Below are 25,100 nucleotides of genomic sequence, written 5' to 3'. Positions count from 1 at the left end.
CAATCCCAGGACCCTGAGATCATGACCCGAGATGAAGGCAGACACTTAACCAAATGAACCACCTTGGCGCCCCTACCTGCCACCTCTTTAAGCTCACTACTGCTTCTTTGGTTATTGCCACAAAGTTAGACCTGAGAAAACATACAACCAAACTCATTCTGTACCCAAATTACCTCATCTCCACAAATTATGAAACTCAAAAATGATGATATTGACCTTATAATAAAGGAATTTCATTCCAATTGATTTGTTGATTTGCAGCTGAAGAAATTCTCAAAGTACCTATTAGTATAAAATAGTATTCCCTCTCAATAGTACTCTAGAGTCACTGTGTTGGGAAAACTGCAGGATGCTTTCCCATCACATTCTAATAGTATTCATTTTTACCCTTTCAATAAAGTATTTTGAATATTCTTTACTTTGGGCCAGATTTTCCTTTTAAAAACATTCACTTTAATAATAGATAATGCTGGGCGCCTGGGTGGCTCAGTCGTTAAGCGTCTACCTTCGGCTCAGGTCATGATCCCAGGGTCCTGGGATCGAGCCCCGCATGGGGCTCCCTGCTCAGCGGGAAACCTGCTTCTCCCTCTCCCACTCCCCCTGCTTGTGTTCCCTCTCTCGCTGTGTCTCTCTCTGTCAAATAAATAAATTTTTTTTTAATCTTAAAAAAAAAAAACCAGATAATGCTTACATGGCACCCACCATGTGCCAAGCACTGTTCTAAGCACTTGTATTTACTCACTTATTCCTAAAACAACACTAAGACGTGGGTACTATTTTACAGATTGAAGTAACAGGTCTAAGTTCACACTGCTAGAAAGTAGTGGAGTATGCTCTTAGTCACAGTGTCAAGCTCACTCTACCCCAAACTAATTCTCCAGCACTGTACAGGTAAGAGGAATAAAATTATAGTCAGTAAAGGATTTCTACTGTTCAGAATGCTTGACAAAGAAAGAACAGATTTTAAAAACAATCTTAAATGTGGGAGAGGAGGCATGACAACAATAAAAATTCAAGGGAGGAGAATTGTTTTAAATTTGGGGGATAGGAGGAAATTCTAAGCACTAGTATTTTTCAATATTATCTTGCCCTAAAATTGACATTCTATGGAACCCATGCATCTGTCTTCAGGTTGAAATCATTAAGCGCTTAAAAAGAATTTTAACATCTATATCTAAAAAGAAATGTAAATAGACCCAGTTCCTACCTGATGGCTGCTCACTGTCTACTGCAATATATAAAACACCAACTGAGAGATAACTGGCCTCACTGGCCTTCCTTTACATTGCTAGAACAGATAGAAAGAAACATATCAACTCAGAAAGAAACTTAAACATGTAATGGAAAGTGGGGAAAGTTAAAAAAAAAAAAAAAGTAAAGAAAACAAGTGTTTCTAAGTCCAGAGAGAGATCTGTTGCTGCACACAATAAAGGTGGTATGCCTATAAGCCAAGAGCCAATCATCAGTGACCTTCAAAGACCTTATTTATGCAACCCTTAGCAGGAACAGAACCTTATAAACAAAAGAACACAAAAGATAATGGGTCATCAGATGGAAATAACACATCTAATAACCCAAAGGACCAGTTCAAGAAATTCTCTTGAATTTGAGAATTTCTGTATGTGAATGTGAAGCTGATAGAAATATAGGAAGTCCTCACATTGCACTATACCATGTTAACTGAAACTAGTGCAATTTAGAGCCAGGTTCTCACTTTGCAAGGTTTTATAGTAACTGAGATCAAACCATGAAATCTGAACTGTGTAAAGATGAGATCAGAACTATGCAAAGAGAGGATACAGTTCTGATATAACAGAAATTTTAATTAACATCAGGCCATGCAAAGCAAGGATGGCCTTAAAACTGAACCTACTGAAATTCAACATATCATAAGAGTACGTTTAGCTCCTGATTATCCTGATTATCCAAGCTCCTGATTATCTAGTTTATAGATTATCTGTGGGAAATCTCATGACTTTCTTGCCTATTACAGACAGCTGTATTATATAGCAGAAATACTATGGGACTTCAAGCCAGTACATCTGGGTTTAGATTATGTTTCTGCCACTTAATAGCTATGTGACCTTGAGCAAGTCCTTTTCTCTCTCCAAACCTTATGTTCTCTGTGTATAAAATAACGATAATTACATCTACCTCCTAGAGTTGTTTTGCAAATGAAATAATAAAATAATAATCACTAATATTTAATGAGAGCTTACAACAAATCAGGCACTCTTCCAACTGTGCTTTGTATATTGAAACCTCTCAAAAACTATGATACAGGTTATTATCTCTATCTTATGAAAACATCCAAAAATATGTCTGGCATATGGCAATTGCCCAATATATGTTTGGTGATATGCATCTATTTCATTATTCAGTATTGCCTCTATCCATGGCAGTGAATAGGTACAGAAAAGAAAACAGGAAAATCTGAAATCTGTTCATGTATTAGATGCTTCAAAAAACTGTTGGAAGAGGAGAATTCAGTTCTTACTGAAAATTGGGAGCAGGGGTATTCTTATTCCTAGAAATTCCTTTATCCTTCTCCTCTTGCGTGCTACTTGTACTCCAAGATTCTGGAAGAGGTTAACTAACAGACTTCAAAGACAGCCAACTCTGTTGGTGACAGAAACCATACTCAAAAACCTGGCACTGGCCACAGCTGCCAGCCTCGCCAAACACATGCAATGAATTGATGGCTGTGTCCCAATGCCCTGCCTATCTCATCCAGCCCAACCTCCTTCGCAGACACAACCCTTCAGATGCTAACACTTCCTTCCAAAAGTTCTCATTAGCCGCTTTAGGTTAGAAAGCAAGGGCGCTGTCTAGGATCACACTGTGGAAATGCCCTCTATCAAAATTGTCTGGGAGAGTGGAGAGAAGATGATAGAAATATTACAGTTTTTGCTAATGTGTCCACCAGCATAAATTCATTTATTCAGTTAAATTCTTAGCCATTTGTCACTTTAGTTGGCAGAATGGACATGGTGCCTTGAGACTGACATATAGAACCGGGAATTTCATTGAAAGTTCTTTGGGAAGAGGCAGCCCAGAGCCCTATCCTAGAACAGTATAAACAGGATGTCAGAGCTGAAATCTCTTTGGAGATCATCAAACTTCCCATTCTACCCATGAAGAAAATAATTCCTAGAAAGAAGTGACTTAGCCAAAGTCACCCAAAGTTTAGTGGCAGAGCTGAACCTCCCAAACTGAGTTGCTATTAAACCACAATGCCCAACAAGTATATCAAGTGAAAGAGAAAAAGAGAAAATGAGAGAGAGCCAAAAACAATGCTAGCCTATAGCCATCCCTCATTGCTGCCTTTCTCACCTTCCCCATCTTCTGCTCTAATTGTACCTAAATCCAAGGAAGGCTGAGTAAGGAAGCAACAAAGGGCTTCAGGCATTTGGGGAAATAGTGACTCTCCACTTGGTTCTCTCTCTTGCAACATGATAAACACACTTAACTATGGAATCTCACTGACCCCTTCGTGCTAACAAATGACTCAAATTGTTTTGCTTTGAAGAATAAAGGATGGCTTAAGTCAAAATATGGAAAGAGCCCAGACGTCCATTGACAGATGAATAGATAAAGAAGATATGGTATACAATGGAATATTATTCAGCCAACAAAAGGAATGAAATCTTGCCATTTGCAATGATGGGGATAGAACTAGAGGGTATTAAGCTAAGTGAAATAAGTCAGTCAGAGAAAGACAAATACCATATGATTTCACTCTTACATGGAATTTAAGAAACAGATGAACATAAAGGAAGGGAAGGAAAAATAAAATAAGACAAAAACAGAGAGGGAGACAAACCATAAGAGACTCTTAACTATAGGAAACAAACTGAGGGTTGCTGGAGGGGAGGTGGGTGGGGGGATGGGGTAACTGGGTCATGGGCAATAAGGAGGGCACTTGAAGTAATGAGAACTGGGTGTTGTATGCAACTGATGAATCACTAAACTCTACCTGTGAAACTAATAATACAGTATGTTAAATTGAATTTAAATACAAAAAATTTTAAGGGATGGCTTAAGTCTGTCCCTCTCTCATATTAGAGTCCTGTGAAAATGCCACACTACTGTTTTCTGAACCTCAAATGCTGATCAATCTGTAGCCTCACTCCCTGTCTTAGGTTTCCAATGGTTGGCTACATTCTTCACAGGGATCCTGTCCCAGGAGAGTGTTCTCTGGAAACCATGCTTTTCGAAACTCTTTGACTTATCATGCCCATACCCGTCTCTCCCATTTACTTTTCTATTTCACTGGGGTCCAAAGTGAACTCACACATCCCAAGAGTACACTATAAATTTACAGATATGTACTTTTTTAAAAGTAAGAAAAATTAATCCTTACTTAAATTTAAATACAAAGTAACACTCTGGGTCTATATGTCAGACATTAAGGTGTCACATCCTGTAGCAGAGGAAAGAGAGGGGAGTGATTATGGATAATAATATCTAGTTTTTAACTAAAGTAACCTTCAACAAATGTTCAAGTGGTTTAAAAAGATCCTTCCAAAGAGACTATAGTTTGAGGATAATATGAATAATATAGGCCTTCATGACAGTAATACTAAGACTCAACTAACACTTGTACTGTAGTAGCAGCCCTTTAGGGGCCACATTACAGGATATCTAGCATCACTAACAGTGTACTTTATCCTGTTGTACTTTGACATATTAAATAATAAGAATATGAAGCCATTACAATCAGTAAGACATTTAAAAACTAAGCATATAGATATAAATTTTTATAATGGCTGCAGTTTTTCCAATAATGTTCAAAATCATACAATATTCAATCCTTTATTCTGCAAAATTTCACAAAACTGAATGTTAAATGCTTAGAAACCTCTTCTGAATTTCCTTGGTTAGAAAAGACAAAAAGCCACACTATTAGAAAAGCACTCGTTCTTCTTGCTATTAAAATGGCTAAAATAAAACACAGAAAACAAGATGGCAACAAATTTAAATAAACTCCCTTGCTAAAAATCAGAGCTGTCGCAGTGCACAGCTCTGGGTAACCATTTACCTAGAATGACATGTGAATAATGTCCTCTGAGGTTGTACGGTGAGTACTGCCACAGCATTGGAAGTTGCATAGAAAACATAGCTGAAGATCTGAAAAAGAAACTTACGTCATGTAGGATGCCTCTTTTTCAGATAAATAAATGTATATATTCTTAACATGCCTCAGTTTATGATATTTGATAGGCAAAGTGCTACTTCTGAGTGAGCCACTATAATAAGTACCAAAGAAGACATAATCTCAACAGTGCTACTTTTCTAAATAAAAATAATTTTTAGGGAAGACTGGTTAAGTGTAACCACTGGTGAAATGGTTACCCAAGCTGGTCTAAAGGGGGAACAAAATAGGCATAAAATGACAGAGATAGCACACTGGACTTCACTAGCTACATCGTTCATAGCCAAGCAATTGGAACACAATGTTGAAGCCAAGTACTGCAATGATGATGCAATTACTTTTTTAAAATAAGACCTGTAAACCATAGTAAAACCTTTACAATGCTTTGAAATGAAATGGGAAGTAACCATGAGGATTGTTTGCACTACCCAGAGGTTCCACTGCTTATCCCATGGAAAAGTTTCCAAACTTAAGGAGTAGGAACAACAAAAAAACAAAAACTAGTGTATCAAATGTGCTGACCTTTTATGTGAGGCAAGGAGCTGTAAGTGTGTGTTACCAAGTAGCTAACTAGCTAGCTAACTAGATACATACATACAAACCATCATACAAATTTAATCTGTCCCTTCAAAGTAAAGGTGACATTTTATCAAATGAGAAAGTAAATGCTTTTCAAAACAGATTTGTGCTATGAAAAGTTATTTTGAAAACATCTGTTTGGAAACGATTCCATCATGGTGTGATTTTGTTACCAAAAATTCTATGTCTATCAACTACAAAAACTCTCATCTGTTTTCAATTTTAAAATTGGCAACAGAATATTCCAACCTGTTTAATGATGTTCCGAAGAGTTTCAATGGGTTTTGAGTCCATTTATTAAAAATATTAAAATGCTATATCTTCAACATCATTGCCAAAAACAACTGATTGCCATCAGGGAAGATTTTAACATATTTTTGTGTATTTTGTGTATAGGATTAATAAATTAGTAACACAATTTAGTAAGTGCAAATAATGATGTACTTCTTCCGTTTGGCTCTATTTTTTTTTTTTTGAGGTATAATTTTCAGCTATGACAGCATTAAAACCATGTAGTAAAGTAAACTGAACTTAGAACCAAGCTTATACATCATTTCATCACGAAGTGTTAAACTGACTATTTAAAATAACAAAGAATGTTAAATTATAGGGTTTGGCGGATCACAGTTAGTTTTAAAATATTATTTATTTTATCTGCATCTCTTTTTTTAATATCAACTTATGAATGTTTTATAGCATACATTAGCACACTAGCACATGTATATAATTTTAAATAAATATGCACATGTATTAGGGTGCATTCTCATAAACATTTTGCTGATCGTCTGTTCTATCCAAAAAGTTTGAAACTTTTCTATTCTATCCTATTACAGAACTCTATTATAGTCAGAAGTTCTCCCAAATAAGCCTTAAAATTATCTTGCCAGAGGAATTCTTCCAGCCTCACCCTTAGCAACAATACTCTCAGGTTACCCTTGGGCTATCCAAACCACTTAAGATCTCTATTTCCTTCTCTCTTTAAGCATCCTAAATTCTGCTCCTTCCACCTCAGCTACTGAAAATGCTACATTCACCATAATCAAGCAGGGAAGATATTCAAATAAATATTATGTTAATAATCAAACATATTTACTTTTAAGATGCATTAGCAATATACTTATTTAACTTATTTAATGGAGGCTTTGAGACAATTTAGGATGATCAAATAATTTAATGCACCCTTACTAAATTTAATAAAATTATATTTGTGTTTTTATATTATATCAGATCTAAATTTGTTAAGTAAGCAAACCCAAAGAATATATAATCATAGCCTAAATAAAATTTAAAGGACACTGATTCAAATGTCCTATTTATTTGGCATATTAATCATAGAAACTAGTGTACATGTACATCAAAAAGGAAGAAGAAAATAACCCAAAGATGTAAAAGTGGTGCTAAGAAAATTCAGAAGAAAAAATTAGCATACAATATAGGGGTATACTTTTCCATATACTTTATTCAAATAGCTCTTGGTAACTTTAATGAGTTTTCCATGTGGACATAACGAAGAAATTAAACACAAAACTACACAACTAAGACATGGCTAATTATGATGAGCTCTTTGGAAAAGGTCCCAAGGTGTCATAATTAAAAGCTGAGCTATTTTTCATTCTTTCCCTGCCATGCCATAAATAAGAATTAAGAGTACCCAAGTTCACTAGTCCCACCCAATTTAGGTTGTTATATATATTCACCTCAGAGAAAATAAGCCTCTTACAAAATGCTATACAATTTAAATTCAGTGTACATGACCCTACATTAGCATACCTGTAAATCCACACAAACCTATACAAAAGTACAAGTGGAGGCCTTCTCTGGAATTGTTGTCTGCAAAAGTTTAAGGGGTCTAACCTAAGAAAAGCTGAAATTTTCTTTTAATGTTTTAGAATATTATATTAAAAATAAAAATTAAATATTACAATTTTAATTGTTTCAATATTTAAATTCTTCTTTAAACTTCAGTATATCTATTTTCAATGTGATCTTTATAGTGGGAAAGAACAACAGCTAAGAAATTTTTAAAAGTCCAATTTTCCTCCAGTGTATATTTGGATCTTCAGACTCAAGAGTAATAAACGTTCCTGAGACTTGGTTAACTAATATGCTGTGTTCCAAGTTAGTTAAGCTTTGTTTAGTTGCTTTATGATTTCAATTTTTATTTTCTTTGGGGGGGGGTTGCTTCTTACTAAAGGACTCAACTGAAAGTTCTAAAGGGAAGTTCTTAAAAGCATCACAACTGATTTAATATGACTAACAGGATGTTTTTAAACTGTTCTATGGAACTTTTGTATCTTTTTTTTTTTCATCCTTAGCCTCAGAGCCTTTCTTTTTAATGGAGAGATTTCATCATATTTTTCATGTCATGGATCAACACTGCAACTGTCCAGCATGCAAAAACAGTGGTAAGGAAAATTATAGGTTAGGCCATTAGAAGCCAGAGCCATAACTTCTCCAGCCTATGTGACCACCAAGCCCTTTTCAGAAAGTGATTATGTCACTGCAAATCTCAATACGTGTGTTTAATTTGAAGAACAAGTCATTAAACACCAGAAAACTTCCAAGCCAAAACCAGCAAAGAAGGCTTGTGGGCTCAGAGAAAAGGTATTCAAAAAGTCATTGCAAGAAAAGAAAAAAAAGATTTAAAAGATAGTAGTATATAATTTTTCACCATAAAAAATGATTCAAAAGGTAGTAGTATGTAATTTCTCACTCGGCAAGGACATTTTCTAGCCTTGTGACCTCAAGTGACTTAATTAAGCCTTCTTAAGCCTCCGTTTACTCATGTGTACAATTAAAACTCCTTCTTGTTAGTGTTTTGATGGGGATAAATGAGATGCTATATAGGCTTAACACAGCACCTGAAACATAATAATGGAGTATTAAAACTGGTAGCTTTAATATTGAAATATTATATTTTACAAAAAAAAAGTCATTGCAAAACATAAGATCCCAGATTACAAAACTGAAGAGGGTGGATTTAGCATCCCTCTTTGAGAGTGATCAAAAGTAGAGAGGGGCAGTTGCTGTTACTACTGCTCTTGCTACTGTTTCATTACCATCATTATGAAATAATAATTTCTATGTCATCCAAAAATTTTGAATCACTCTAAGGATGATTTTATGTTCATACTATCCCTCAATAAAAAAGAAGTTAGGAACATGCCAACTCTATAGTTAGAAAAACTTAATTACAAATGTGAGGCCCAAAGACCTGTAACAAATAAAAGAAACTCAGAAATAACACACAGATCTAAAAATTTCCAGATATTGGCCTTTTTCTAAGACCATACTTGCCAACTGAAAAAAAACCCATAGTACTGATCACCTATTCATATATTAATAAGCAACTTACTTTAATTTCAATACTTAGTTGAAGTATTTGAAGAAAAGGAGTAATATGAAAAATTCCTCTGTACCTTAAAATGTACTCATAATGTCCCTGACCACAAAACTGAGCTAAGAGAAGTGTAGCAGTTAAGCTGCTAGCTTATGGCTACATCACATTCATGATCAGACATGGCCTTTCTAGAAGTCACAAAGACACAAATATAAGACTTTTCAGTGTCAGAACTACAGAATAATCAATAATGGTATCAAATGTTTCCCACATGTCCAATGACTTTATTCCCACATACGTCAAATAACCTATTCTTAATCATCCTTTAAGTCACAGCTCAAGGGCCACCTCCTACTAGAAGCTTTCCTTTACATAGGTACTTCTGCTCTTATACCTATTTCCATTATAACAACCAGCACACTGCATAGAATTACCTATATTCATATCTCCTCATTGCATTTTCATCTTTGAAATCACGTAATCAAGTGGTTCCCACCTTTTCCCAGCCAAGGATCCTTTCATTAATCCTCCCTGCTGGACCCCATATTTTGAGAGAGAATTGCCTATAAAACTAGCCACACTTACTATGTAAATCATTTTCTAATTTTTACTAATCAGGATATATAACTGATATTTAATGTTTCTGATCAGCAAAATATTATTCATTTATACACTGGTATATGGGAGATGCAGCATTGGTTTGGCTCTGGAAATAAGTATGAAGATAAAATAAATTAACATTGACATTATATAGAAGAGACTAGGAAAAAAAAAAAAAAGAGGGCCAAAAAGCCAGCCCTAATTTATGACACACAAGCTTTGTTTGTAGTGAATAATACCCTGAAGCAAAACCCAATTGAAACATTTATTCATATCAAGTAGGAAGTTAGACAGTATGACTGGTAAGGTTATCTACCCTGCATACCTTTTATTGAATGAGGCAATGAATTTGAAAGCACTTTGAAAACTGTGCTTCTATAAAATGTAAGAGAATTAAAATTAGCCTTCTCATGACAAAGTTCTACTGATCACATAATTATTGTCAAGTAACCCTAATACCATTGTCCAGAACTGTTCTATGAACTTCTGTGCACAGTATCTTCAAACTGAATCTTCCCAACATCCTTATCATCTGGTAAATTCTATCACAATCCCATTTTAAAAACTAGGAAATCAAGACTTAAAGAGGTTGCGTATCTTTTCCAAGGTCATACAATTAGTTTAGGAAATAAGACTCCAAAGGAAAGATTCAAGAAATAAAAATTAAAAGTTTAATATTGGTTTTCTCACACACAGGTCTATCATTCAAATGAAGAATATAGGTTTCCATTTTTTCTTTAAATGAAACCAAAAGAAATCAGATTAAGATGTGTATATTTGACACAAAGAACTTCCTGGTGTTAATCACTGAAGTATATAAACAAAGATTATAAAATCTCATTCTTTGCAGGCTTTCAAAATAAAGAGAGCTTCTTAACTGATTAGAATGGAGAAAGGGTGATCGATACACCCTTGGAGGATGCAGGATGACAGATGAAATGACATTTCAAAATCTCTTAGAGTCCCTTAGAATTGGGATTTTCTCAAATTTGAGAGCTGGACATCCAAACTCTGCATTTATCCCAAGTCTGCCAGGTTACTAATGAATTTTCCTTTCTAGGAAAAGAAAGGAAGGAACACATATCGTCTGTATTTCATATAAGAGTAAAAGAAACAGACTATGTAATTCACCAAAGATTTCATAGCAAGTATGTGGGAAAGCTGAAATGGGAAGCCAGATCTGTATAATGATAAGCACAGTACCACTTCAACAGTAATTTCAACAGGTATTAAATATTTATTTTATACCAAGCCCTGAGCTTAGTGCTTTACATTCATTTATCTCATTTAAACCTCACAATAATCCTATGATGTAGATATTATTATTACTCCCATTATAGAGATAAGACATGGAAGGTTAGGGATTACACCATGGATATATTGGGGGTGAACGGGGTGGCTGACTTCTAAGTAGAAGAGGTTCAATGCCCATGGAGATAGCTGGAGATTATTTCTGAGAAAATAACAACACTGCTGGTCTTTGATATTCTTTCCCAAGAAGGAGTGATAAATTATTCTCTCTTAGTCAGGAGCATTCTTCTCCAGTTCTACCAATGACTTGCTTAGCACCATGACAACTGCAGCTAAGTTTCCCCACCTACCAAATATCAAAAATCTTTAATAGAAAGGGAAATCCTTAAAAAATAGACTTGTGACTTCAAAAATGCCCTTCAGGGTGCCTAGAACTTAGTAAGTGCTCAATCATGTTACCCTATGATCTGTTTCTAAAGTATGAAAGGAAACATTTGCAACCATGTCTCAGAATGAGTTCCATTTGAAATCTATGCTCCTTATTAAAAAGAAAAGAAGAGAAAAGAAAAAGAAAAAACCTGTTACATTTTCTTTTCTCCACATATTGTGCTTGTGTAGTCGTGGAAAGTAAAGCATCTTTAATTTTCTTTGTCTACCTTTAAAGAACTACTTTTCAAAGAAGAGAAGAGATTGTGCTCAGTGAAGTCAAAATCACAAATAGCACTAAAGTCCCCTTTTGCATTTGAATGGATATATTAAAGATAGACAATTCAATTCATCTCTTTAAGATGCCTAGAAACAACAAATTATTGAAGGCAGTAGGGATAAAAGATCATGTAAAGGGTTATCCTGTGAGATTTTTAGAGAAGAAAGAGATCAAGGGAGAACTTGAAATGAGAGAATATAGAATATTTGCATAGATGCTAATATGCATATCACATAATGTACTTTGAATTTACCTTATATTTATTAAGCTTATTTATACAGGTCAGCATCAAAAAGCGCCAAATCAACATACTTAAGTAATTTTGATTCAAAATAGTTTAAAACACAAAAACTCTTAAAGAATTTCACAATATCACATTAGGCTCCTTCAATACAAGGTGCTTCAATCCAAAGAAAATTTTAAAAAGCTTTATAAACCAGGGGAGCTTAGTAAATAAAATATACCAGTGAATTCCTTGCTACATGTGCCAGAGTAGAATGTTCGTAGAGAAATATAGGGAAATAGAAAATCTAGAAAATTACAGAGTAGCAAATTCAAGCTAGTTACCAAAGATGCAAAATGTTCTGAAATATATACAACATTGGACTACCAATTGTTAGATTTTTCTAATTTCACTATTCAATCCCCAAATAATTACAGGTTAAGATATTAACCCAGTTCTTTATAAATAAAGCCAAACAACTCCCTATAAATGCAAAAAAGATAACTCTCTAGATAAATATAAAGATTTCTATAGCTTCAAATGATTGTTTTTCAGTTGAAGTAGTACAAAAGAGAATGCCACTACACATTTTCATACCATTAAAAGGTAAAGAAGAACATTTCAGAATTCTTTAAACATTTTGAAAAGGAGTTTTTTCCAATATTATATACTGTGCAGGTTAGGGAGGATTACTAAACATATCAGTATTATGAAGTAGAAATAACTGGACATTTGATTTTTAAATGTATTTTATTAGTTTATAATAGATTACAGCATCTACAATTAACCTCAGAAAATAATTCACATCATTCCTAAAGATGAAAGTTTTTTGAGTGAATAGTAAAATATGAGTAATACATAAGGGGTCTTAAAGGAGCAAGAAGAGATTCTGAATATAAACAAGGCATCATTCTGGTAAAAGGAAATACAAACAACTAGAATAAAAATAGTTGATGCACAAAAGCCATAATGAGGGGGTAGCTCAAAAAATAACTTCTACTTTGAATGGTTTGGATGAAATACAAATTATCTACAGAAAAGTGTGGACTGGCATAAATGTTTGTACAAAATTATAAGTGTATTTCAAGAAGTATGCAAGAGGCAACCGCCTGCATGATGCACAAGGTCCCGGCAATGCTCTGCTTAAGTGCTAGTGCACAGAGTCCAAACCACTGCATTTTAATTACTATGCAGCCTCAGATATATTGCCTTTGATATGGAAATGTTCTTGTTCTCTCATCTTCACATATGGTCTCATGCACAGAAATCTTTATCTGATTCATAAAAAATAAACTAGAATCCAATCTCAACACCTGACCTCAGTGCTTAGAAGTTTTTTACTAAGCATGGTGTCACTATAAAAAGAATGGCTAATATTGGTGTAAAGTTGGATATTTTGAGCAACGATATGAAGGATTTACAGTTAAGAACTGAATTGATACTGCTTCTCTAAGGTTTTAGGATTTCATGTTCCCTTTTTTGAGACTACCACAGATTTGAGGAAAAACAGACCAGTACCCCTTTTTGGAGGTGAGAGAGTCTGTAGTAGATTTAAATGATATTCCATCTTACAACCTCTACCCACATTCTTCAATTGATATTTTTATCCAAATTATGACAATGGATACTTAAAACTTGAAAAGCTCTATAAAAAGCCATAACGCAAATTTAAAATTATTTCCACTTTGACTAAATATCTAATCAAAATAATTACCTAAAAAGCTTTTACCCTCTTCCACAGAACAAGGAAAATAAAAACACTCTTCCTACAAATGGATAAAGAATATATAATGAGAGGATGATGAAAGTTTCTGATATAACTCTTACCAAAACAATTAGTTCTCAGATCACAGTTCAAAAATATCAGGCAAAAAGGATATGCTGTATATTTAAAATGCACTTACATCTAATAAAAATTGCTTTTTATAGGCTATACCAGAGTGCCAGCTTTTTTTTTTTTAACTTGAGTATGTTGAGATTCAGAATATAATTTAATCAGTAGAAAATGTGGAGTTAGGATGAAAACATAGAATGTTCAATATATTATTTTCTTTTTTTAGGAAAAAAATAATAGGAGAAAGCCATATTTCTTAAACAATAAGCAATTCAAATGCAAAGACAGTCCATTTCTTCCTCTAAAAGGCAATGAATATTTGTTCACTTATTAGCAGATTTCTATAATAAAATCTGTTCTCACATACCCACATAACTTGATAATTCTGAAATAACCCAGATTAATTTTATTTAAAAAAAACAGAAATATGACCCATCTAACTTCATGACAGCAGATAATACGTCCCATCTGCAAATCATCTTGCTGTATGTTATCTGTGTTTTATCATTTCTAGTACCTGTCTGTGCCTGATATGGTACTCTCAGACACATTAGCTGGATGGAATGTTTCACTTGACTTCAAAAACATCAATTGATATATATGCACCCCTAAACTATATTTAAACAAATAGCTCTTAGATCAAAGTTTTAGTTGTACCATACTACTCTTTTATATAATGCTGTTTGTAAATAGTGAAAAAGTGTGTATGAGTTGTCTCACAAGAGAATTATTTCAAACTTAGATACATAATCTAACAAAACTGGAAAGTACAGGAAATACTGAAAGGGTTAAAGCCAATGTATATTAAACCTTGTTAAAAGGAAAATTCATTTATTCCAGTACCTATTATACTAATTGAAAGTGAATTATTTAAAACATCACTAATTTCTTCAATATAAGATGTGTAGCAATTTCATCAGGGGCCACCACCCAATAATTCCTAAAAGTCAAATAAAACAGACATAAAATCTCAATAATGACACCAAAAATATCATATATGTATTTAAAGTAATATACTTTAAGACCCTATAAAAGAAAGATTTGCTAAGTATGTTAACAAATTTTAAATGTATGCTTTTCCCTTACTAAAAAAAAAAAAAATCTGTTACTTTCTGCTACTAAGAAAAAATATCCAATAGACAGTATAATATTCCTACTGAATGTCACCTCTTCTAGGTATTCAGTTAGTGAATTCATTATAGAATAGAAATAGCTGAAGGTATAGATATTCATACTGCTTTATTATTTAATATAATATATATAATATATTACATATAATATATAGTATATATAATTTATTATTATTTAATATATTTTACACTTATCTTTATAGTATAATGTTGAGTGTTGTAGTTACACAATGTACTATTGTAGGAGTTTGTACCATGTTCCATAATAATAAACTTATAAATATTTCTGCTTTTTAAAAAATATATAGACTCTGAGAAAGTTCCTTTTCATTACTTCCGAAACAAAAACTAAGAACAACAATAAACAGCATAAATGATAAATAAAAAACTATGGAGTTTTGTCACTAAAAGTAAAGGAACATGGTGGGAGAGCAGAGAAGAAAGGGGGTGTTGGTGGTACAGGGAAAAAGTGACAGGGGATGTCAGTTTGCCTAAGGAATTAATGACCTATCACTTGTCTAGATCCTGGTTTCTTATTGCCTTTGGTCATAAACTAGATCTAATATGTGTGAGGCATACTTGCTTGCTTTCAGAGTCTGAAGGATTTTTTTTTTTTTTTTGGTTGTTTATTGTTGTTCTTGGTCTTGTTGTTCTTGCTGTTGTTTTAGAACAGGAATAATCCCTCTTTATTTATAAGGTTTTCAAAAATGTAGGAGAAAAAAATCTACATGTCATTTGGCCTACTATCCATGTGCTCACATGTGTGTATTCAGGAAGATATTCTCAATAGTGCATAGATAATTCATTTATGATCTGGTAGAGTTTTTAAAAATTCAGTCATAAGTTTCCCTCTACTAAAAGAAAATTAAATACTTCACTGGTTCAATAAAAAGCAAATGCAACTAAATAAACTGTGTCCTCCATCTCCCCCAGACAGGTGCACTCTTGCTGCCATAGAAAAGCTAACACTATCCCACTAAACTTGTGGAAGGTTTAGGATGTTTGCTTGTTTGTTTTAAAATAAAGAGAATAGGTATCAGACATAACTGAGTGGCCTAGGAATAAGGGGAGGAAGGAGACTGATGAAAGTACCTAATGCTGAGTGTTGAATTCCACGGTAACTGCACAGGGTGAAAGAGGGAAGGTCATGTTCATAGCTATAGAAATCTGGTCTCCACCAGAGAGTGCAGGCTAAAGCTGACCTGAGGCTGGGGTCTGAGAAGCTAGGTAGGAAGTGCAAGCACCATTCTGGTACAGAGAAAACAAGGCTCCTAAGAACCCCAGGCTGAACAAGAGTGATACAGGAAGAGACTGCAGATCTTTCCAGGCTTGCCCCACAGTGAACACTAGCAGCCCCAAGCGGCTAGGCCTGAAGGGGGAAAATAGAAATTGCAATCAGGGCATAGAAACTCTCAGACCTCTAGCGTGGGAATAGGAGGGAGCACACAGACAGGTGAACAGTCCAAACTAGAAGCCTAAAGCCCCTACCCAAGCCAAGGTACAATGTCAAGCCTGGGCTGGTCCTACTGGATTAGTGCAGATAGAGGGGCACGAGCAGACCTCCCCCATGGAAGGGTTATGGAAAAGACGTATACTGCCAGATTTTACTCTGCATCCCCTTTCCTCATTCAGTCTGTAGCCTGCTGCTGGTGTCCCATTTACCCCTCTAACCAGCAGTTCCCCCTCAGCCAAAAAATAGAGAGAGGAAACAGGAAGAGATGGAGGAGAAAAAGAGAGAGGAGAGAAATCAAAGACAAGACTACACTGTCACAGTCTTCCCTGGTACCAGGTCCTTCCAGGGCTGTCCTGGTAGGTTCGGCCTTCCCTCGGGAATTCTGTAGCCCGGAACAGATTTGAGCGGACCAGGTCCACCAAGCCCATGCCTATGGGCCTCGGGGATGAGGTGCTGAGTGGGCAAGCTAATTATACATGTGGCATTTGGGCAGCCGACCGTCCAGTGACACCTTACCTTATGAGGAAACGTCAACCCCAGCAACTGTTCAAAACAAAATGCCATCGCGGGATCAGCTTCGCCGGCTCTTGGCCCGTTCAGGATTGCTTTTCCCACAGCCTCTCGCACTTAGTGCAAGAATGTGGCCTGGGGAGGCCTGCTGTGGGCGGGCGGACCAGCCAGGGTGGGGGGGACAGGCGGGGCGGTCCTTGCCAGGTGTCCGTCCTGTCCCCCCTCTCCATGGACCAGCTTGCGGACCCGAGCACTTGACCTTTTTATTCACCAAACCCACCTCCTAGAAATAGACTGGGCGGGGCTGTATCTGTTCTCCTTGGGACCGGGGGGCGGGGGGGGGAAAAACCTGGGCATGTGACTATAAAGGGCAGAAGACAGGAGACCCTGGGGAGGCGGGGGAGAGGGGCACTCTCGCATCCCGACTCCACTGGGCTGTTGTCTGGGCCACCCCACCAGGGCCAAAAGCCTGGCCGCGGAGTGCGCGCCGGGGTCCAGCGCCCCGGACAGGGACGTCATCCGAGCGCCCCATTGACAGTGCAGCGGGAGGTCCCGAGCCCAGCCCAGTTCGCCGCAGCCACGGCTTCGGGCCATCTCGAGACCTAAACTTCAAGCACGGCCCTGGGAGGAGGTCACACACACAGAAGCAGCCGGGGACAGCCCATCTCGCTAACAGCCCAGCCCCGCCAGCACAGTCGAAGACTTATTTTTAGTCCCCAAATAGGGGCAGCATTCAATATCTGGTAATTCATACAAACCTTTTCAAACTTGGTCAGCCTAAGAGAGCTTAAATAAAACTCAAAACACGCAGGCAACAACCACCTTTTATCTGCTCGGAACACACCAATTCTCTTTTTATCTGAAAGCTCCGCAGAGCGCCCGGGAAACGGAGCTAATCTAGCCTCCGCAGCCGCGGGCCGCTCCTCCTGGAGCCGGAGCACAAGCCCAGCAGCCTTTGCACAAGCCCCTTTCCTTCTCTGACGGGCCCTTTAAGGGAGAAGGAAGCAAGTAGCTCCCCCGGGAGCAACCAGGCACCGGCTGGACCCCGGACGGGTGGCAGCACCGCCCCCCGGCCTGGCCAAGCATCAGAGCTGCGGATCTCCGCCGGTCCGCGGAGAGGACTGCGGGCGGCAGGGCCCGGGCAGTGCGCCGAGGAGGACGGGGGGTGCCGGCGGGAGCCGGCGGAGCTCAGGGACGCGGGGTGGGAGAGCGCGGGGCGGAGAAGGTACACGCTGGCGACCGTGCGTTGGGCCCGGGGACTCCCAGGCCGAGCCCGCACCAGGCAGGGCTGGGCGGCCCCTCACACACGCCCCCTCCCGCCCAGCACCACTGCCCTAGCGTCCCGAGCAAAGAGGACCACAGATTAGCACTTGGGTTTCGGATTGTCTTGGAGTTCGGTTTGTTTATTCCTAAAAAGATCATAAAAAGTCGCGTCCAAAAATGGGGGAGGAGGAGGGAGGGCGAGAGCGGAGGGAACTGGAGGCGACTTGCGCAGGGTCCCGACAAAGTTGCGGCGGAGCGGCGGTGGGGTGAGGGTGGGAGAAGGGAGCGGCCGGGTTTTCTAGCGACCCGGGTTTTCTTTATGAACTCCTCGCGCTAAACTTCACCCGGTAGGAGAGTGCAGCAGAGATCCTCGACTCTCGCCCGCCCTCGGCCAGCGTCAACCCCACAAATAGCCAAAGTTTCCAAATCAAAATGGGGGTGGGGTAGGGTGGGGGGAGCGTTAAGAAACCCAGAGACCCAGCTGGTCCTCCCGACCTCCCGCACCCCGACCGAGCCTGGCTAACACTGAAGCGCTCCGGCGTCGCAGTTCAGTCACACGGCGAATCAACACAACACTTTTCAAGAAAACAAAATATTCGCTGGGAAACTTACTTTGCATTTAGTCTCTATTCTTTGGGGGGATGCGGTTTAAGTCGGCTCGTAAAGGAAAGCTCGTTTTGTCCAGGTTGGATATTGTCTACTTATGGATCAGCCCTTGGGTGAGGGTTTATTTTAATTTATGGCTTATGCATTCTTTTAAGGTCGATTTACATGACCTCCGGCTACAACTAAGACAGCCGAGGAGGGCACTCCAGTCGTCAGTCGGCCAAACCCACAATTAAAACAGCCCTCCCCCTAGTCTTGGTGTGACTAGGACTCTCCCGGGGTAGGCTGATCTCCTGCTTTTCTCTTTTTTTCTCTCTCTCTCTCTTCTTTCTTCACTTCTCCCTTTTTTCCTTCCTTACTTCTTTCTTTCTTTGTGCCTCTCTTTCTGTCTTTCCGTCTTTCTTTTTTTAATATCATGAAGTAAGATGTGATATCAGTTTGAAAGTTTCGGTATAACTTTCTTTAAACCCAAGACTGCGGCGATAACGAGAAATAACAGCGCTCACAAAGCCCTCAGGATGCTGCCCTCTTGTGGGCACAGAGGGCATTACCACCCAGCGGTCCCATCCGAACCCTCAGAGCACACACGCATTTGCTTACACAGAAAGAGAGAGAGGGGGAGAGGGAGGGAGAGAGAACTACACACGCACGCACAGAAGCTTCCTCTATCACACAGTTGCGCAAACTTCAATGAAATACCTACCTCAAACTTCACGGAGACTTACAAATTCATTCTCTAAGCCACCTGACTTCTTTTTCATATCATTCCCAGTTACATAGATTAGAATATCTATACGGGGAGGCGGAGGAGGAGGAATAAGGTGGGCCGAGAGAGCGGACAGATTTCCGGACGAATACTTAGGATGGCGATAACAGCTTTCTGTTGTCAAAGGTTGCGTTGTCTGTCTCTCTCTCCCCTGCCCTTTTTGCCTTAGTGTCCTACGCACAGTTATCTACAGCTACAACATGTGTTTTCTCGGAGTGGATTTTGGGGGTGGGGGGGTGGCAAGAAAACCAGAAGCCCGCCACGCAGATCTGTCACCGCCTCCGGAACAAGGCACAACTCTCCGAGAGGGGGACGCATCCTGAGGATCCGCGCGTCCACCAGCGAGCGGCAGACGCTCGGGCCCCTTTCTCAGCCTCTACTCCCCCCTCTGCGTCGGCCCCGCGGAGCGCCCTCCTCCCGCTCCTCCTCCCCTCTCCCCTCCCCAGCCAAGTACGGAAACCCGCCCGGGCTGGGCAGCCGCCGCTCCGGCAACCCGCGCCCTCGCAGGGCTCCGCGCGCTCAGCTCTCGTCCCTCCGCCTGCCCTACCCCAGCCCCTCAGTCCCAGCTCAGGGAAACTAACCCCGAAGCGGCCCGGGAGGGCAGAAGCGGAAGGCACCGGGGGCCGGCGGCCCTGCCTGGGATGCCTGCCCCCTGCCCCCTCCGACTCCCCAACAGGTAGCTCACAAACGGGCCGCGCGTTCATACTCTGCCTCCCTCGCTCTCTAGATCGCTCGCTCCGTCCCGGTTACCTGGGCGGGCTCCAGGATGGTACCGCACGGGAGGGCTCCTTGTGCGCTGCGCCGCGGGAGTAAATGGCATTAAAGAAAAAGGGAAAGACACAAATAAAAAAAAAAAAATTAAGGAAGGGGAGTCGATGCTAGGTCAATTAGCACAGCCCGGGGAGCAAGGGAGCAGAACCCCCCAGCGCCGCGGCCGGCACAGCCCGTTAACTCAAGTCTGCGGGGGTGTCCCGCCCCGGGCGGGGGGAGCGCTGACCGGCAGAAGTTTGCCGCCGGGGTGCCAGGAGGTGCGCGCAGAGCGGGGTGACTAGGGGCTTCCCCCTTGAAACAAGTGAAGGCGATGGTTAGTGCTGTCAATCTTGGCAATCAGTGTGAGCGGCCATGTCGTAAGTATTCAAAGCATTTCCCGTCGTGCAACATCAGAAAGTGAGTGGCCAGGGCATTGATCTGAGCGAGGGAGAGGAGGCAGGGCTCCCCTCCCAGACAACACAGGCAAGATGAGACAAGAGGCAAGGGAGGCAGCGAGCCAGGCAGGGAAGCTGGGAGGGAGGGGGAGGGCCAGAGGAAGAAGAAGGAGGGAAGAGCGGGAGGCAAAGGCAAGAGAGAACCGGAGAGAGAGGGCAGAGATCGGCGTGAGCGGAGGTTGAAATTGGAGAAAGCGCCTGGGAAGAAAGAGTGAAGCAACTACTGGGAGAGAATTGGAAGGGGACAAAGAAGAGAACTGGGGTCAGAGGAGAAGGGGGACAAGTATTAGGTGGGAGAGAGACTGGGTGAGGAGTAAAGGACCAAAGGAGCACTATTAGAGCTGGGGCTGCAGGGAGGAGGAGTCAAGAGGAAGGCGAACTGCAGTGGGGCAAAGGTAGACAACTGCAGAGAAAGAAAGCAAACTGGAAAAGAGGAGGAAGGAAAGTGGGAGAGGAAAATGTAGGGGTGGTAATTTGTGTTTTGAAAAAGTTATGTGACAGCGGAGGAATGGGCTGAATATTAACAAGTACTGAGATACAGAAGTGGACCGCGAAAGTGAGTCACGGAGATACAGAGAGAAAGGGAAGGACCAGGGCTGAAACAACCAGAAAGAGGGAAAGATGGGTGAATATTAGGATGAATAATAAGAAGGATGAAAGAAAATGAAAAAGGAAGTGGTCAAAGAGAGTTTTAAAAAGAGATTCAGGAACCAGAAATAAAGAAAACACACCAGTTAGTAGGATCTGGTAAATGGGGGAAGAGAAATTCATTTTAAAAGAAGGAGGAGGAGGAATTGAAAGAAAAGAAAAAGCAATTGACATAGGAGATCCTTAATATATGTAGCTGGCATGTTCTGGAGACCATGTGATTATAGAGTTTATGGGTTAAAATGATTATAAATAACAAGACATGTACAAACTACCAAAGAAAAATTGTACCTTTACAGCAATAAATAAGTCCACATTTATTATATGGATAAGTTTGTGTTCAATGAAATTGGGTGAGTGATATATGTGTATTACCTTAACTTTGTAGAGGAAAAGGTTTAGAGTTACGATTTCAAGAGGGGTGGCTTGGAAGTTGTAGAAAAGGGTTTCTGTCACCCTGAACAGCATGTAAAAATGCATGTCAGATATAGGAAATTATATTAATAAAAGGCACCCCCCAAAAACCCACATAAATTAAAGATTCTCTTTGATGCATGTGTAGGGTAGATAAAAGATTTGCAAGGGTACAGAATGGCCTAAAGGAGCAGGGACCTGGAACTTTATCTTAGTGCACACAATCTGGAGGACCGAGAGGGGAGGGAATAATCTTGGTGTCAGGTAGTAGAGATGCAGAGTAAAAGAGATAGATGAGAATACCAGCTCTGACAGCAGCAGACACAGAGCTCACTCGAGGCAGTATGCACCAGGTGAGGAGGCCTTAGCTCAGGCCCCAAAAAATAGACTAGATTTCAGAAACTGATGTCAGTGAAGAGTCAAAATCTCATCAAGATTAAAAGCTGGAAGAGAGGTTTTGACATACCTACATAACTATTGCAGACATTTGTGGAGGAAAAATCCTTACTATGTAACAACTGATACGAGATGGCCACTTTGGGACACTTCATAAACAGGGACTTTGTGAAAGAAAATATGGACCAGGAGAGATAGGACAGGAATTATGACTAAGAATGTCAGAAAATTCAGGGCAATCTAAAGTTGCCAAGACTTTAAATAAGACTTCCCACTAGATTAAATGATAAAAATGATAAAGGGGAGAAAGCCTCACCTTTGTTACATTAATTTTTAAAAAATGGAGAGAGTAAGCAAGCACAGAAGATGGAACAAGCTGAGATGTCATATATTGGCTTCTTAAAGTATATTTTATGTTTGATTTCATATGAACTCCAGACAAGAGAGGAAAAAGAAACAAGGGTGGAGATGAGCATCTCAAATTAGTGGGGCAGAAGGAATAGCCAGATGCTTCTACCCCAATAGGAAATAAGATGCTTGAGAATTGGGAGCTTGGGGACTGTAAGTTAAACATGACTTGATGACTGTGGGCTGAGAAGACTACTAGTCCCCAACAAGAAATCTTGTGTTCCCAAAGCCCACAGCGACTTTCAGGACTAGAAAGTCTCCCCCCAGGAGCCAGAGCCTAGAGGCCATTAAAAAGAATACCTGGCACCTTGCAGCCAGGTTCCCCCACCCTGGGGGTCCCAGAACTACCAGGCGTGCCCCTTGACCTCCAAGGCCCAAGGGACAAACCCAGACCAGCGTTTCTAGCCTAGACATGGGCCAAATCTTTTCTGGGGTTTGGTTTTGGTTTTGGTTTTGTAAATGAGAGAAGCCAGGCCCAGCTCTGGGTTCCAGAGTCTCACACACTTCAGCCGCCTGCCCTGAACTCAACCATAGGGGCCAAAAAAACAAAAAAAATCTCTCCAAAGCCTAAGGAGGTCAAAATCGAATGACCTGTCCTAAATGCCTGCAGAGTTGGGGTCGAGAGATGAGGGGGTAGTTTCAGTCCCAAAGCCTGAATCCTCATGGAAGAGCCACGGAGGGAGGTGAAACATCCAGGACGGAAACGCTGGGATGCGACTGGGTTCCTCGGAGTTGCTGCGACAAGTCTGGCTTTTCAAGTACCAGCGCATCCATCTCTTTAGACACAGCATTTGGGGACCTGGGGGGTAAGACTGACCACGCCAACCAGATGCAGACCGCTGGCAGGAGGGAAAAAGTGGGGAAAGGCGACGTTATCAAGATCTCTGGAGTCCAAGGCCCTAATACTGGGTGGTGGTGGACCTTCTTGTTAGGAGCGGCAAGAACTCTCTTTAGATTTTACCTAATAAACTGATACCAAAGTAGATTGATAAATTGGAATACCCGCAGCTGGTCACAACATGGATCCCTAAAGTTAAAAAACTAAAGTTTGGGGTCTCCGTGCTGCACTTCAGGCTGTGCATGGGATGACACGTGGCCCTGGGGGCGGGGGTGCGCCCTAAGGTTTTCCTTTCTAGCCTCGAGCACGACTGTACAGCGCAGGGGGCGAGCCGAGAGCACTCCAGAGGGTTGAAGTGCCGGGCTCTCCACCTGGTCCGCACTGGCCTGCGGGCTCCGAGAATCATAGGACAGCATAGGACACCCAGGCACCTTTCGACCAGATCCAGGCGCACTCGAGCTCACTTGCCCTGGGGGTCGGAGCATCGCGCGGCGCGAGAACCCTGGGCGCTGAGCTAGGGGAACTGGGGACGGAAGGAGGGGCGAACGCGTGGGGGCTAACTTACCTGCCGCAGCTCTCGCTGCCTCCGTGCAGTCCCGGTGTCCCTGCGCACAGCAACCAGCAAAGGCAACTCGGCTTTGCTAAGTTTGGCCTCGCACCTCCAGAGAAGAGGCGCGAACCCGCAAAGGCAAGGCGCGCGCAGTTCCTGGAGAAAGGTCCGCCTGAACTTGGGAAGGGCAACGCAGTGAATTCTGCTAAAGAAGTTAATATTTAAAGCACCCACGCAAAAATCATAACGACTGTTAAAACCTCGAATTCTCGCTGTGAAAGTCTCCTTACACCAGCCAGGCGAACAATTCAGATCTACATCTTAAGGTCTCTAACTTCTTTCAGGAAGGGCTTTATAGCTATTGTATAAATAGGACAAATATAAATGTCTTTACTTCCAAAACACGGGGAATGAGAACTTTACTGAAACGAAGAATAAGTGAAAGAGTATAAAAAGCCAAAAAGGAAGAAGTTGAAAACTTTAATTACAGCACAGAGAAAAGTTTTAGCAATTGGTTTCCTTAAACAGGGATAACAAACAAAACAGCACTTCTGTAGCCCACTGCACTTCATTTAAGTTTGGTGTAACCAAATAACCCAAACTCCCAAATAACAGTGCCCTTGGGACTCTACCTCAAAGAGGTCGGAACTGGTATTTCAACAACAAAAGCAAAAAACAAATTGTGAATAATGCTCTGTGTTCTTTAAGACGTCATTTTGCAAAAGGACAAGGCATTGCCCCTGGACTTTAAGTGGCTAGACAATAACATTAAATTTCATGTGAATCTGCGCATCATCCTGTTGGGAAGACCACAGCGGTGGCGACAGTAGCAGCAACACCGTCACAAAGGAGGTGGGGAAAAGTGGTAAAATTGCATGAACTTTTTTCAAAGAAAAATAAAGATAAATCAGAAATAAGTTTTACAGACATGTCTTTCCTGGCTTAGGAAAGTTAATTTTTAAATGTGCTTCTGCTGTCTAAGGTGCAAAGCCGAGCGAGGGGAGTGCGTGGCTGGAATCTGCATGCTGATAAGAGAAGGCTGATGTACTTACAGTGACAGAGGGCAGGCTGCGGGAGAAAAGCTGTTTGTGTTAGCCTGCGAGTTACCCAGGGCTGCAGTGAGAGCAGAAGGGAGGAGTGGGAGTGCCAGTCTGCGTACACCTTCACCGCGTCTCATTACATCTGCCAGCCTCTCTCTCCCTCTCTCTTTCATTTCCACATTCCC

General features: G+C 40.4%; 1 protein-coding gene across 7 annotated transcripts in view; it reads right to left on the bottom strand.

The window, feature by feature from the left end:
- SOX6 (SRY-box transcription factor 6) overlaps positions 1-20,565 on the bottom strand; it is a 584,292-nt gene extending 563,727 nt beyond the window's left edge. For 2 of the 7 annotated variants that reach the window (XM_081798524.1, XM_081798528.1), the window contains exon 1: positions 20,167-20,565. The gene's annotated coding sequence lies outside the window, so the exon portion shown is untranslated. The other 5 variants (XM_081798525.1, XM_081798529.1, XM_081798523.1 and 2 more) reach the window with 3 other exon arrangements.
- Between the last annotated feature and the right edge of the window lie 4,535 nt (positions 20,566-25,100).

Source organism: Leptonychotes weddellii, chromosome 11 (genome assembly GCF_054177405.1).
Source record: "Leptonychotes weddellii isolate Sample4059 chromosome 11, ASM5417740v2, whole genome shotgun sequence".
NCBI lineage: Eukaryota > Metazoa > Chordata > Mammalia > Carnivora > Phocidae > Leptonychotes > Leptonychotes weddellii.
The sequence above is the reverse complement of the archived record's forward strand: the minus strand, read 5'-3'. Positions and strand labels throughout refer to the sequence as shown.